The 14,290-nt window shown below is 43.6% G+C and overlaps 1 protein-coding gene across 1 annotated transcript in view; it reads left to right on the top strand.

Annotated features, from left to right (window-relative positions):
- The window catches only part of Neo (ZP and PAN domain-containing protein neyo), a 390,616-nt gene that overhangs the window by 107,459 nt on the left and 268,867 nt on the right, over positions 1–14,290 (top strand). The gene's annotated exons all lie outside the window — the stretch shown is intronic.

Raw genomic sequence — 14,290 nt, 5'->3', positions numbered from 1 at the left:
GTCAGCGTCTTTCACAACCCTTTCATTCTCTTCTTAACGCTACATTCTTCTGATTAGAAAAATTCTTGCAACTTATTGCACCGTAGTGTCACGCGTCTTGATATAGTACCAAATTAATATACCATAATACTGTAAGAATAAAATTTACCGAGACGGTGCGCAATTATTTGTAACAAAAATACGAATCAATGTGTTTAGTAAGTAACCACAAGAAGATGTTGACAATCTCAACAATTGAATGGAAAAATCGAATGAAGATCTCCATCATATGTATATATATTCTCTGACTGTGACCTTGAACGACCTTGAGTCATTATAGTCACTGAATTCCTAATGAAAGGGACTATCTGTTTAAAACTTTATGTTTAAAAAGGGGTGGTCCCGTTTAAAAAAATGAAGGTGACCTCGAAATTTCTGAAAGAAAAATAACAAAAACAAATATTTTTATGGCATCGTGCGAGCCCCATTGAGCCACTCAACTTTCTCCTCAAGACATTTAATTAAAACATTAGGCGACTCGCTCTGCATATCGTGTAATGCAACGTGGGCCCTTATTCGAGGTCCCGGATTCAATTTGAGAATAAAGAATCGGTGGTGCTAGCGTCAAGAAGAAAATAAACAGCTTCTGGAACGTGACAGCGAACTCGGGCGACGAATCAGCTCGAACTAACTCAATATCGAGCCACGCCCATCTAACAGCAATAAATTCGACGAGCACGCTCTCAATAAAACCGCGGGCATCGGGTCTATCGCGAATTGGCCGCGCAGAAACAATAAAGAAGCACGCGAGGAAGATTCAGTGGGACACAACGAGCGAAACACAGGGACGGTATAGTAATTGCGCCGGAGATTCTATCATAGGCCGAATAAATCGGTCCTTTTATCGAGCTGTCGGGGCCGGCACAATCGAATTGAATCTTCATTGAAAGGAGCAAATTGACAATTTCTCGCGCGCGTACGTCGGACAATCGCGGTGTACGTTACGCTCGCGCGACAGTTGAATACGGCCGGTAACGTATACTTCGGTTTATTGTCGAAACGTCGGAATTAGCGAATAGTTGCGTAGCTCTTGGCAGCTCGCGCGGGGACAGACGAGAGCGTAGCAAGTAGATGCAAAAGCAAAAGCAAAAGCAAAAGCAAAGCGAGCATACCGGCGAGCAAAACGGCGCGTCTCGGCGACCGCAGGCTTGCAGGGCACGCAATTGGTTTCCCCATTGAAGTAGTCGAGCGCCCAAGGAACACTTTGCCTACCTTCCGAGAACGCGCACGCACGCACGCACCGTACACGCGTGCTTGCGTGCCCATTTTGCATAGCTACATTAATCCCCGCTACGCTCGAGTAATTGCAGATTCCGGTAGTTTGTGGCGCCACGGTCACGTGTGGATGCGGATTTTATTCCGCCAGCGAGACGCAATTACGCGAGAAGCATTCCAGCTCATTGCAGCCCGCGGAGTCACCCTAATCTCTTCCTCTCTCCCTCTCTCTCTCTCTCTCACTCTCTCCTTTCGAAAGGTTAATTGCCGGCCTGGCCCAGGAGACTATGCCAACGTTGTGTCGCGTTTCGCCGATTGATTTCGCGAGAACACCGTGCACGCGCGGAATCGACCTCCTCGATTCTTCACCAGCAATTATTTCATCGTTTTTAGAGGTCCATTAACCATGGCTGTAGACTTTTTAATGGATCCTTCAACAGCAGTAACAGTTTCATTTGTAAACCAACAAGTCACCCCCGGTAATGTCAGCTAATAATTTTGCTTGGGATTATTATGTAAGATTTCTAAGCACAAAGCTGCAGCTGCTAAGCCACAGCACAACTATTGAAAATCCTATCCTAGACTTCCGGTAGCTAAAGCGTTAACGCTGCGGGTTGCCCGTGATGAAAAATGATAGATCATGTGCTGGTAATGATGCAGCAGATAGCAATAGAAATCGAGGGGACTCGAAAAGTATTTTATACAGTCGACCCAAAAAGTATCTGAACACTGAGTTTAAATTTTATAATTTCATTTTGACCCATTTGCATCATTAGCGTATATATACGCTCAATTGTCCTGGTCACTATCACCGGAGCGTCTATATACGCTCAATTTATTTTTTCTTATAATGCTGAAAAATGAAGTTCTTTTACTTCTAGTCAATTTTGTACTTAAATATAATAAAGAAAAAGTGTAGTAAAAAATAGTAAAAAATAGTATCAGGATCCCACTCATCGCCAGCCCTACTAGCTCCTAAACACCCCTTATATTTACCATAATCTCTGCCTCTTCTGTCGAAAGATTATTTGTCCGCCTGGAGACCATGTCAACGCTACCTATGGCGCGCGTGCGCGCGCGGAATCCTTTTGTTTGCTTCGCGAATTTTCATTTCTTTTATGCTCGAGAGGTCTTTTATCAGCTGGTTTATGAAATTTGCCAGTATTAACGGAGTTTTAACATGAACAACCGTAAGCTCGGCGCAGCAATAAAATATAATAAAACGACAGTAATTTATTTCCCGATGTAATTTCTTTTACGGCCGCGCGCGGTTCTTCGGAGCTGTGACGCGCGGTTAGAGATGTTTAAATAGTGCGATTTTTTTTCCTCTGTACACTGGCTTAATGACTTCACGGTTTATTACTATCGGTTTTAAAATCTGTAAGCCTGGTTTTAAACTGGCTCGATCGCGGAGAAACTTCATGCTCGATTTCGCTCAAAGCTCGCTTGTGAATATTCCTCTATCACCGGAACTACGGCAGTGATACTTGGGCTTATCGTAAAGACTCTCATTTTTGTACGAAAAGGTGATAAATTAAGTCATTCGTTCCAAAAAATAAAATGTGACGGATTCTTCTTGCTTTCAAAAATAAATAGCAAGCTATACGGATTTTGTTTGAAGTACCGCTAAAATTGTAATCATTAAACTACAAATTATTATATTTTAAACATGCGTGAGTAAAACAGGGAATGGTATCGAAGAAGTTAAAAAATATTGTTACATTATTTTCAACTCCTTAAAACCTTTACAAGAAGAAATACTTGGATACTTTAAATACTGTTGATATTATTGCTACATATTGAAAGCAATCAGAAATTCTCTTGGTATCGTTTTAAATTCGTTTATATTTTTATTAAAGGGTTACAACGAATGACAGTTTTCTCATTTTAAAATGATTATTACGTTCGTCAACTCGACGTTGAGGTAGGGATATCGCAAATTTTCTTGAAGAGGAAGCGAGAACCAAAAAGTCACTTCGGCAAGTAGACTTTCAGCGGGGTTTCGCTGAAAAAAGATTCTCATTTCTGCGAAAGATAGGTTTATGGTCGCGGCCAGACAAGTTTATAGGAGTCCGGAGTAAGTAGAATAATTTAAGATGTTCCCGGACAGGAAGAGCCGAACTGAAATTAAAAAGTTCAAGTTGAAATCTCCGAACGGCGGCGAGCCTAGCACGATGGGCGTGCAGCTCGTACCCGTTGCGTGCCGATTCCGAAAAGAAATATCAACATTGGCTCAATTACGCGCATAATAATGCAAGCAATTAAAGTATATTTACTTTCAATTTACACCGTTTACGATTGAAGCGAACGGTATCGGGTAATTGAAGTTGTCCTGCGTCGTAATTAGCCCGCATTTAACAGATGTTGTACGATCGCATATATTAAACACCGATTTCCAATGGGGCGTACGTCAATAAGAAAAATAAAATGCATTAGCGGGCATAATCTACGTTTGTGATTACGTTCCCGACCGTTAATTCGCATTTCATTTGTGGCCGGTGATCAGACCTGCCAGATTATCCTGTTCGCTGTATATAACAGGCCGAAGTTTGTTACCGCAGACATTTTCCGTTTATCGGTAATATTAAAACGTACTGCTTCCGCATAATTTATGAAAATTTATACTTGTCCCGGCATCCTATCCACTGGCCGATCTGGTTCCAGTGGATTTACGGTATTCATTAGACTGCGGCTCATTATGCGAAATAAAAATTGGCTAGGCTAATCGTAGAAATCGGAAGATAAGTAAGAACGAATCGTGTTGTCGCAGGACCGCTGCCATTTTGTTGCAGTGAGACACGCTATGACACTCAAAATGGCAATTTAAAAGTACTCTCACGTATAGTGGACGCTCCCAAGTTTATTCAGTCTATTGCTTCTTTTTATAAAAAAAAAAGTTATTCAACGTCGTCTTTGAAGTCTATCTCTTTTTAACACATCCAAGCCCGATGACGCAACTGTTGCGTCATTTGCTATTTCTATTCGGTAGCCGAAGACGCAACAGTTGCGTTACATACATTCTAAAAATAAGTTTAACTGCAAATCAAGATTTCTAAAGCATTGTGGCCTTGCTTGTGGCTTTTGCTGTGATCTCGAACGCGAACAAGTAAACGGACGCAGACAAGTTTTCGTCCTTCTGCGTCTCTACAGGCTGTCCCAAAAATGTATTTCGTTGAGAAGGGTAATTCCCAAGATCATTTAAAATAACTTTTCCCTTTGCGAAAATGTTCTTCGTGGCTTCGTTGCGGAGTTATCAACGAAAATCACGGGCCAATCGGAGCGCGGCTACAGCGGACAGAATCCGGCTCGGCCAATCCCAACGCCACGCTCAGCGGGACCTATCGAGCCAGGATCCCTCTGCTATAGACGCGCTCTGATTGGCCGGTGTTTTTCATTAATAACTCTTCAATAAAGCAGCGGAGAACATTTCTGTAAAGGAAAAAGTTATTTCAAAGGACCTTGGGAATCACCCTTTTCGACCAAACACATTTTGGGACACCCTGTATATTAATGTTTTACAAGATGATTGAGGAAAATTATGTAAATATGAGATCCTGAATGCAGACGAGTTTGAGTTGTTTTACGCATTAATATTCCTGTCAACAAGCTACAACACGATCAAGAAAAATATCGTAAATAAGACATCCTAAATGCAGACGAGTTTGTGCTCTTTCACGTATGAATATTCCTGTCAACAAGCTACAACACGACCAAGAAAAATGTTCTAAGTAAGACATCCTAAATGCAGACGAGTTTGTGCTCTTTCACGTATGAATATTCCTGTCAACAAGCTACAACACGACCAAGAAAAATATTGTGAATAAAACATCCTGAATGCAGACAAGAATCCTTCCTTTTAAGTTGTCTGCGTTCCCACCAACGTACCACAACAAGGTCAAGAAAAATGTTGTGAATAAGACATCCTAATGCGAACAAGATCGCGTTGTTTTACGTATCTGCATTCCAACGAACGTTCTACATCATAATCAAGAAAGACGTTGCGAATGAGACATGCTGCACCTCTTAAAGATCCTCTTTCTGAAACTGTCGCAGCCAATCCAACACTGTATCGAGCACCCTGTACATTTTCTCGCGATCCCGTCGTCAGCGGCAACAAGATGGATGATCGCGGAGCTTGCATAACAGTCGACATATCATAAAAGCCTCACCTGTGCGACTAGACTCGCGCCGCGGGCACCTGGTCCGGTAATTAAAGTTTTTCCTTAATCGGCGCGGTCCATCCGAACATTATTTATGAGGCTCGCCGACCAAGCTCCGCTTGTCGTCGTCTCCCGTCATCATTCATGGCAGAATTAGAAAAGACCATAACGCAAGAATTTAATCTCACGCCGGCTGGCATGGGGTGGCAGATAAGATAAGGGGCTGGAAAGAGGGAGAGAGAGAGGAACGAGGGCAAGAGAGGATAGGCGAGCTCAGAGAAGAAAAGCCGATGCGTTCGGTAAAGAGAAAGAGGAGCCGGTGAATAGCCGGCGAGAAAAAGAGACGAGGCGTTCGAGAAAAGGTTCTCTCGCTCGCGTCGGCCGCGAGATATCTCGAATAGCAGTGTAACGCGGTAGGACGGCGCGTAATTAACGCCTCATGTAGATGGTATCGTGTTGTAGACGATCCGCGTGACGACCGGTGATGTACGGCCCCGCCGCCCTGTACGATAATGGAATATTATTATCGGTCAGCATCAAGCAGTCGGGTTAAACTGCCGTGTGCCGATGGAGAGCGCCGATGCCAACGAGAGAGACCCAGGCAGCGCCCGATTCCCCGGTCCCAGTAAACTATTCGATGATAGCCCGATGATCCCGCCGATGCAGCCGTGCGTTAAGACCGACCACGCAAACACCGAATAGTTCTTCTTCGGGTTGCCGAGGCTAACCGCGAGGGACAAGCCGATCTATCGTGGAACTTTCGCCGGCGCTCGATCATTCAACGCGAAACACCGCGTTCGAACGCCCGGCTAAACTGCGGAAGCGGTGAAGGGATGAAGAATCTCAAGATCGGTTTAGCCGGAAGCTTCTTCGTCGAGCAGTTTCTAATTAATAGATTCCGTAATCCGGTTTTTGATACTTCGACGACCTGTCGGTAGATCTTGCGAACGATAGGTGGGCTGGGCAATTGGTGGCTCGCGAGCCACACGCCAGTCCTCTTCCCAGTTCTGGGACCCCCCACCATGCTTCTATGGAGTGTGGAAGAGGGGGGCTTTGGGTTAGGACCCTATAGGAGGTTGTCTCCAAGAGAGATGAAAGCACGGCGGGGTAATATAAAGTGGCCAGTGGTGGGGGAACCTGCACACTGGTAGTGGGGGTCGTGAAGCGACGGCGGGGAAGAAGTTGCCCAGGTTTCCTACTTTGGTACTTTACTTTCAATAAATACAATTTTCTTGAGAAATGGGCTCATCGCCAAGGTTACCAATCGCCCGTAGGAAACAAAAACTTTTCCCAGACATTTTCTCATACAGTGCACAATATCACACACTTTAAGTAGAAAAGGTGAGTCTATACAGGTGTCTAACGGTTTCCATTGAATTTTTGCGTCGCACCGGGGGAAAAAGCAGAAAATTCGCGTAACCGGATAGAATGAAGGTCCCGCTAACCGTTCCGGCAAATGAATAGCCTGAAATTGAGGCGGGTAATAAGTGACGAGGCGACGAGATGAAAAAGAAACGGAGGGGTCGCGGAGTGGTCAGATGCAGCTACGGCTATCGTCGCAAGAAAACGAGGTGAGAAAAACGTCCTCGACGTCAATTTCCTAGCGAACTGCGGGCAGAGGAAGCGGGCCCCGGCCGTCCCGTCAGTTGTGGACAGAACCTCTAGCCGTCTTTTACAACTTTTTAAGAAGTCACAACAAAGTTCGACAGCGAGTTCCGTACAATGGCTTCTCGGATCTCGCTGCTTTCCCATTCCTTCGCCTCGTCCCCGGGGAGGTCGCGGCATTGTCTTCTCGCGTCGTTGAACGACGTCGCAGCGCGAATACGAACCCCCCCCCCACCCGTCCTCTTCCCCTTCCCCTCTCCCCGCAACACCCAGTCCTTTATGCCGATTATCCGAGATCAAGTTTCCAGAGCATACTCGTTAAATTGTTTTGAGATTACTGTGGCGCGAGAGTAATTAAGTTTCGAACTCCCGGGCCGCGCCGCGCCGCGACGGCAAGTGTTTACGATGAGTCATCGCCGAACCATAGGTAGTAAACCACAAAATGAACTGTAATCGTTTCCTGATCCCTCGGCGTGAGAGAACGCTCGCCCGGTGTAATCTCGTTTTCCAGTTTCTTATGGGTTCTGTATAGTCAGTCGTAAACGTAGTAGATGCGTGCGCCGATTGCTCGGATGATTCGTTTCAGGGCGAGTCTGTGAAAGTGAGAATTCTTTGAGTCTTTTACCTTTTAAATTTGTGCTGGAAGCCTTCTAGAGAAATTGCACTGCACTTAAATGACAGAGGACTCGTATCAGAGGGATTATTGCATAGAAGATTTCTCAGGTCCCCTACTTTTTAACACTTTCAGGAACGGGGACTGTGTCTGAATGTCAATTCCTTGCCCTAAAACTTCGATTTTTGGCATTTTCTAGCCAAGCTGTACAGGAATATATAGTAAAAAATTAAAAATTTCTGGGTTGCCAAGGTGAAGTTTAACCAAATACCGGACGAGAGACAGTGGTAGCTACAAAATTTTTAATGGTCCAGTGAAAAAGGTAGTGAAAGAAGTAAGATTGAAAATATAATTCTTTTAAATCAGGGGAATTTAATTTTTGTAAAAGTCTGTTCTAAAAATCGAAATAGAGACCATTGAAAGTAACAATTAAAATGTTAACATTTCCTCGATATCGTTTGTAGTTCGTGAATTATAAGCTCGAAAACGAAAAGGATAACATGGTTGAACAGATGATTTCTCTCTCCATGCATTACAAGAGCAACAATCAAATGCTGCTAAATTTTTTAATGGTCCCAATTACAATCGCGGAGAACTCGATCGTTTTTCGCGAACGATTTCGTTCTCATCGTTAAAATAAAATAGCAATGTCGATCGATCGCAGCCGATTAACGTTCGAATGAAGAATTCATAACGAGCATCTGCTTAAGCACGCGCAATCCCCAAAATCAGATACGTTTTAATAGAATTTTAAAGAGGCGGATTAAACGACAGATACACGCGATTGTTGCGGGAATAAATTTTAATTATTGTATTTACGATTGCTTGTAATATAATCCGGCGATCCGTTAAATTCCTCTTTAATATTCGATCCTAATTAAAAGCTTGTAAATGTTACAGAAAAATCAATATTGCATCGTTTGCATTCGTCGAATATTTATGATGTGTGCGGGGGAGAAACACGCGAGTCCGCGTTTCCCAGTAATTAGTTCGTATTTATTAAGTACAGATGTACCGTCCACTATTGTGTACATATTTAACGATTAAATCAGCACCGCGATGATTTATGATTACCGACAGTTTAGGGCTCTGTCGTCGGTTTCGTCGCCGGGGAAAGAATTGATATTCCCGTTAATTATGTTCGAGTTTTGGAACCGGGAGAAAGTTAAACATTTCGGTGACGTTTCCCTCGGTGTTTATAAATGATCAAATGGGACACTAAGCCGCGCGATTTCTTGTTGAAAAGAGTGCTCCGCGCTCTCGATCGAACGGAATCAATTATAAATACAAGCGTGCTTGAAATTCGAATGAAAATTTGTTTGCACTTTAAACAAAACAAAGGCAGGTACGCACTGCAGAATATTTACCTTTCGCGCTGACGCTTTTAATCATAAAGCTATCGACATTTTTGCAAATACAATAAATCCGTCGAAAAATTACGATTGTTTTCCAAAAGTAACAGTCACTGGACCGCACAGTGGAAATATCAAATTAAGAACGCCGCAGGAACAAATAATCTCGAGTTGAAAATAGAAAAAGCAACGGCTTGAACAAGTTATTTCTTATAAATTACGTCCCAAAAGTATTTCATATTTTTGCAAATATAAAATTTCCATCGAAAAGTCACAATTGATTTCGAAAAGTGAGAGTCACCAAATCGCATGGGAAATATCAAATTGATAACGCTGCAAGAACAAATAATCTCGAGTTAACAGTACATAACGAGAGGTTCTTTCGTCTGAAAGGATGAAACGAATTGAAACAAATTCAGTATTACAGAAAAGAGAAAAACCAGAGAAGAGATGTGCAACGCATTCCGGTCAAAGCGAACGCAAAAAGTAGCGGGAATACCGCGGCGAAGTAAATATACGGGAAAAGGGAGGAGCATTATATTCCACATAAAAGTCAATTGCGAGGCTTTTGACAAATATTGCGCCACAGTAATGGCGGAGGTGGTGAGACGAGCGCATTCTCGCCGAGCCAATGTTTTATGATTTTTCTGGGGCGGATAGAATGATCCTGATGCGGAGATTCACAAGGAAAACGCCCCATTTACGAACTCCGCCTGCTAAACCGGCGAATTGAGTTTGCTTTTATTCAGACCTGAAACGCGCGGGGATCAGCGAAATCGTGGCTGTTTAAAGCCAGCCCCGAGAGCGCTTTAAAAAGCTAGAATACCATCCTCTTGAATCGGATATCTTCCTGTTTGCTTCAATTATGTACATTAAATGTTGCAAGCCGCTTTGTTTCTATCATTGAAAAGTTCCCGAAACGCGGCGTTTTACTCGAACCGTTTCGACACAGTTCCTTCCGATGCTATTGGCCAAATCAAAAAGCGTCTTCATTTGTGTCGAACTAAACATTACATTTGTGCTTGAATTCAAAAGGATTTATTCGAACGTGAATTTAAAACATTTCATTGCTGTGTTAAAATTAACCTGTTTGAGTGAACAATACAAACGCTGAAGCATTTATTAATGCAAGAATTCGTATTATCAGTTCACGTCTAAAATGGCCGCTGCTGTTGAATGATTCTGCAAGAATTAAAACAGTCGCTGCGAATTATTGTGTGAATGCCAAATAAAATATCTTGAAATTAAAAGAGCGACGACCTCTATAAAAATCGTTTACCTCCACAACATTGATCCATCGACAATCAGATTTTTTCCTGCCATCAAAAATGCCGATTGTGACAAACGAAAGAACTGTTCGATCACGAGAAATAATTAAACAAACCGCACGCTCGCGATGCGCGCGCTGTTCGGCAGGTTCGGAAAAGAAGTTAATTTTGCGTTTTCGACTGGTTTTTGCCGAAGCAGTCATTTCACGGCAGTCGGGTGCAATCCAGCGGAGCGTGGAAAAAAGATTGCCCGTTTATTTATTCACCGTGGCAGCGCAAGATGCGCCGCGGCGAAAAAGTCCGGGGATAGAAAAAGAAGAAAAAAGAAAAGAGTCACCGATTGTGTCATCTTCCGTGGTCATCGTGCGCCGGTGAATTCTTGCGTGTAACGGGCCTGCGTAGAAATTGTATCGCGCTTTCGATCGAGCAGCAACTTCGCGTCTACGGTACTACGAAATTGCCGGGAATACCGGTGTGTCCCGTTGGTCTCGCTGAAAACGAACTGCGACAAATCTGATGTTAATGCGATCGGGAGCCGAAAGAGAAAGAGAGTGAGAGACAGAGAGAGAGAGAGAGGGAGAGAGAGGGAGAGAAAGCGCAGTTCCCGAAAGACCGGGGGTAACTTGCATCGTTAGATGCGATCAGGATAAACGTTGTGTCGATCGGATGATCGTTGGAATGCTTTTGATCAGCGCGAACGAAAGTGAAGAAGTTTCTAATCTGTGGTCGCCGCACGTCAGCCAATTAGAGTTCGTCGGGGATGGCTCGTTCGAAGTTAGATTGCCGGGACTTTCTGACGAACTTAATGAGCAGATCTATATGATTTCCACGTCGAATCATCCTGTTTCGCTCTAATCGCGTCCCTTCCGCCTCGGGTCCCCCGGCGCTGCTCTCCGCGCGCAGCTTTTTCCGAGTGCGACGAGAAAAAGACGTGAAAGAGGAACACCGTGGAGAGAGAAAAAAAAAAGATAGGTAGGAACGCAACTTTATTAACATGCGGTATGTTTCATCAATCGTAAATTGCTACCTGTTGGGAAGGGGAATAAAACGCCGATGACTGCTAAATTCCTAAAAACCTGTTCCAAGCGTGTACCGCTCGATGAGGGATCATCCCGTTCATTTATCAATTCTACACTCCCGGTGAGAGAATCCCTTCCTCCTCCTCCTACTCTCCCCCCGCAACCCCGCCCCACCCACGCGAAATATTCTCGCGGATTGTTGCTTGTAAAACTTTCGCCGCGGCCGTACGTCCGTCCCTCTTGCTATTCATTTTCCTTTCGCGGAACAGACACGGAAACACTCGAGGAATCCGTTTCTCCGCGCTCCTCCCGGATTCCACGGAAATGTTTGTTCTCTCGGACATCCCTTAATCCCGGGGAACCTTGAATGCTTCTTATCTTGCTATTTATCGCGCAGTGATATTATCTTCCGCTGCGGCTTTCTCTGCTTTGCCACGAATTTTTCGAAAGCAGTGCCTAGTAATTTTTTCACCAATAAAACCGTAGGTTCGCACGTGAACCACTGGTCCATGAAAATTAAGAAAAATTAAATGATTGCCTGTAAATAAATTGCAGCGGGATTTATGCAATCGCGAGAGGTACGCGTCGCCGTGCTTTTATTCGTCGAGGAATTTAGTATTTTCTGGAGAAGTTTATTCTCTCGGACATCTCCTAATCCCGGAGAACCTTAAATATTTTTTATCTCGCAATTTATAGGGTAGAGAGTGAAATTATCTCTCGACGTGGCAGCTTCTGCCTCTGATATAAACTTCCCAGCATCTTCTGGAACTACGCTCACGCTTTGATAACAGGCGTTTTGTAGCGTTCTAAAGACGAAGAACCCAACGCCGTTTCGGGAGATTCCTGTCGATTTATGCAATTTTTATAGGCACGCGTTGCCGCGCTTCATCTCCGGGAACCTGAAATATTTTTTATCTTGCGATTTATTGGAGTACACAGTGAAATTATCGCTCGACGCTGCCTCATCTATTGCGTTCGATCCGAATTCCCCAGCGTCTTAAAACTGCGTTTGTATTTTGGTGCAACGTGTTTCTCAACACTCAAAGATCGAACCTGATGTTCCAGTCGATTCACGCACGTTTATGCATGTTCCAAGCTGCATAAACATTGCTGCGTCGCCATTGCACCGCCCTGTATCGTTCCAGCATCACTGTCACCTGTGACAGAAGATCCCGAAGACCGCGCGAGCGCCGCCTGTTGGCAAGTTATACTGTTGGGAATTTTGATCGCCCTTTTAATGTTTCCATTCGATTCGGGCTTAATAGAACGAATCAGAATGGTTTACAACGCCGGGCAAAAAAGGTCCGCCGTCATCATCGTGGACCACCGTATCGGGACGAAATAATGAGAAACTTTTCAAATCACAGCCAGATCCCGATCTCTTCTATTTTCCCCGGTTGGACACGCTTGTCTCTTTCTCTCTCCCCCCCCCCCCATAGACGTGCGATCAAACAGCGGAAGAAGGATCCCCTCTATCGCAACGAAACGAGAAATTAATCCAAAACAGCGTCGTAACCGTTTACCTTGTATTGGCCTGGTTCGCGTGAATCATCAAACGAGAGAATGCCGGGCAATTTCGTCGATATATTATCGAGCACAAAGTTGCCTTCCTTGAAAGATCATAATTTGTTATAAGCACTATTTATTGCCGCGTTAGAGTTCTCTACGAAGTTAATGGGACATACAGAAACTGGATCGACGAATTCTTAAAGCTGGAAGCGAGTAGGCTTCCAATTGCTGTGACATACTGTGCTCTGTTATGAGTTAAACGTCGCGGTTTGTAAAAATTGTTCCATTTCACGGCGAATTTCTCAATACAGTAAATTCTCGATATATGTCGCCGAGGCCTGCACGATAAATGTCGCGGAATTATCCCCACTACCGCGAGGTGTACCCTGTGAGGAGCCAGGAAGCTCGAGAGACCTCGGTCGCCGAGGAATGTAACATAACACCAAAATAACATATTTATTTTTCATTATTTTTTTATGGGACTTTCACCAACATATTCGTGGCATTTTTCTAATGAAAGTGATACCAAATATGATATAATTCCGATGATATTTACATGTTTGATGAGCGATAGTCATCGCTGGAGGATAAACGACATCAAGGCCCGTGTCGCTGACATATATCGAGAATTCACTGTATATTTTTCGTTATCATTGTTTGTTTGAGCTTTTGTTGTTTTATTTTCTTAAGCTTATTCATTCTTCATTTTACTGACTCAATTTGTCCCTAAAATGTCAATATACATATTAAAAAGACGAACCATTTTGCGAGCTTCTCGAGAGTGATAAATAGGCTGCAGATATTTATACAAAATAAAAATTGTTTGTATTAATTGCAAGGCATAGGGAACGAGGCAGCAATTACATAAATGAAGGACATGGGAGATCATAAGATTTAATTTCTATCACAATGCAATTGAAAAAGCTGTACTTCCTAGGCAAAATGTATTATTAACATTTTTATTAAAGAAAAGATATTAGGTCAAAGTTACTTCTTAAGAATTGAGCATTATAAATGCAGCAATCTAACAAATTGATGTTCAGACTCGGAAACAGTGAGCAACGTATAAAATTGACGCACGCTATTTTCGCAAAATAGGACAGTGAAAAATAGACCAGCAATACTGCGCAACATTTTAGTTCACCGTGACCTATCGAATGATAAGAACCCGTCAAGAAGTCACATCTGTAGCAGTGAAAAAATCGCGCGAAATTCGAACTGGCATTTCTCACCGGGAAACTGCGCGTACTATAAAATTTTGAGAGGGCATTTCTAAAGTTCCCGTGTTTCTTGCGTCAAGAATGATCCCATCGGGACAGTGGGATCCCGGCCGAGCTTTGGGGGGGCAAGAAAAAGACAGGTGAGAGACTGCTTGGCGCAAACAGGAAGAGGCATTGCACCGAGCACGGAAAGGAAGGCAAGAAGAGAAGCCACTCGCATTCCTTCACGCTTATTGGTTTCATCAGATTGCTTTGCTTCTATTACGTGGTGTCTACATGGATACCACGTA

This window comes from Halictus rubicundus, chromosome 18, assembly GCF_050948215.1.
Source record: "Halictus rubicundus isolate RS-2024b chromosome 18, iyHalRubi1_principal, whole genome shotgun sequence".
In the NCBI taxonomy this organism is placed as follows: domain Eukaryota; kingdom Metazoa; phylum Arthropoda; class Insecta; order Hymenoptera; family Halictidae; genus Halictus; species Halictus rubicundus.
This window is presented reverse-complemented; position numbering and strand designations above follow the sequence as displayed.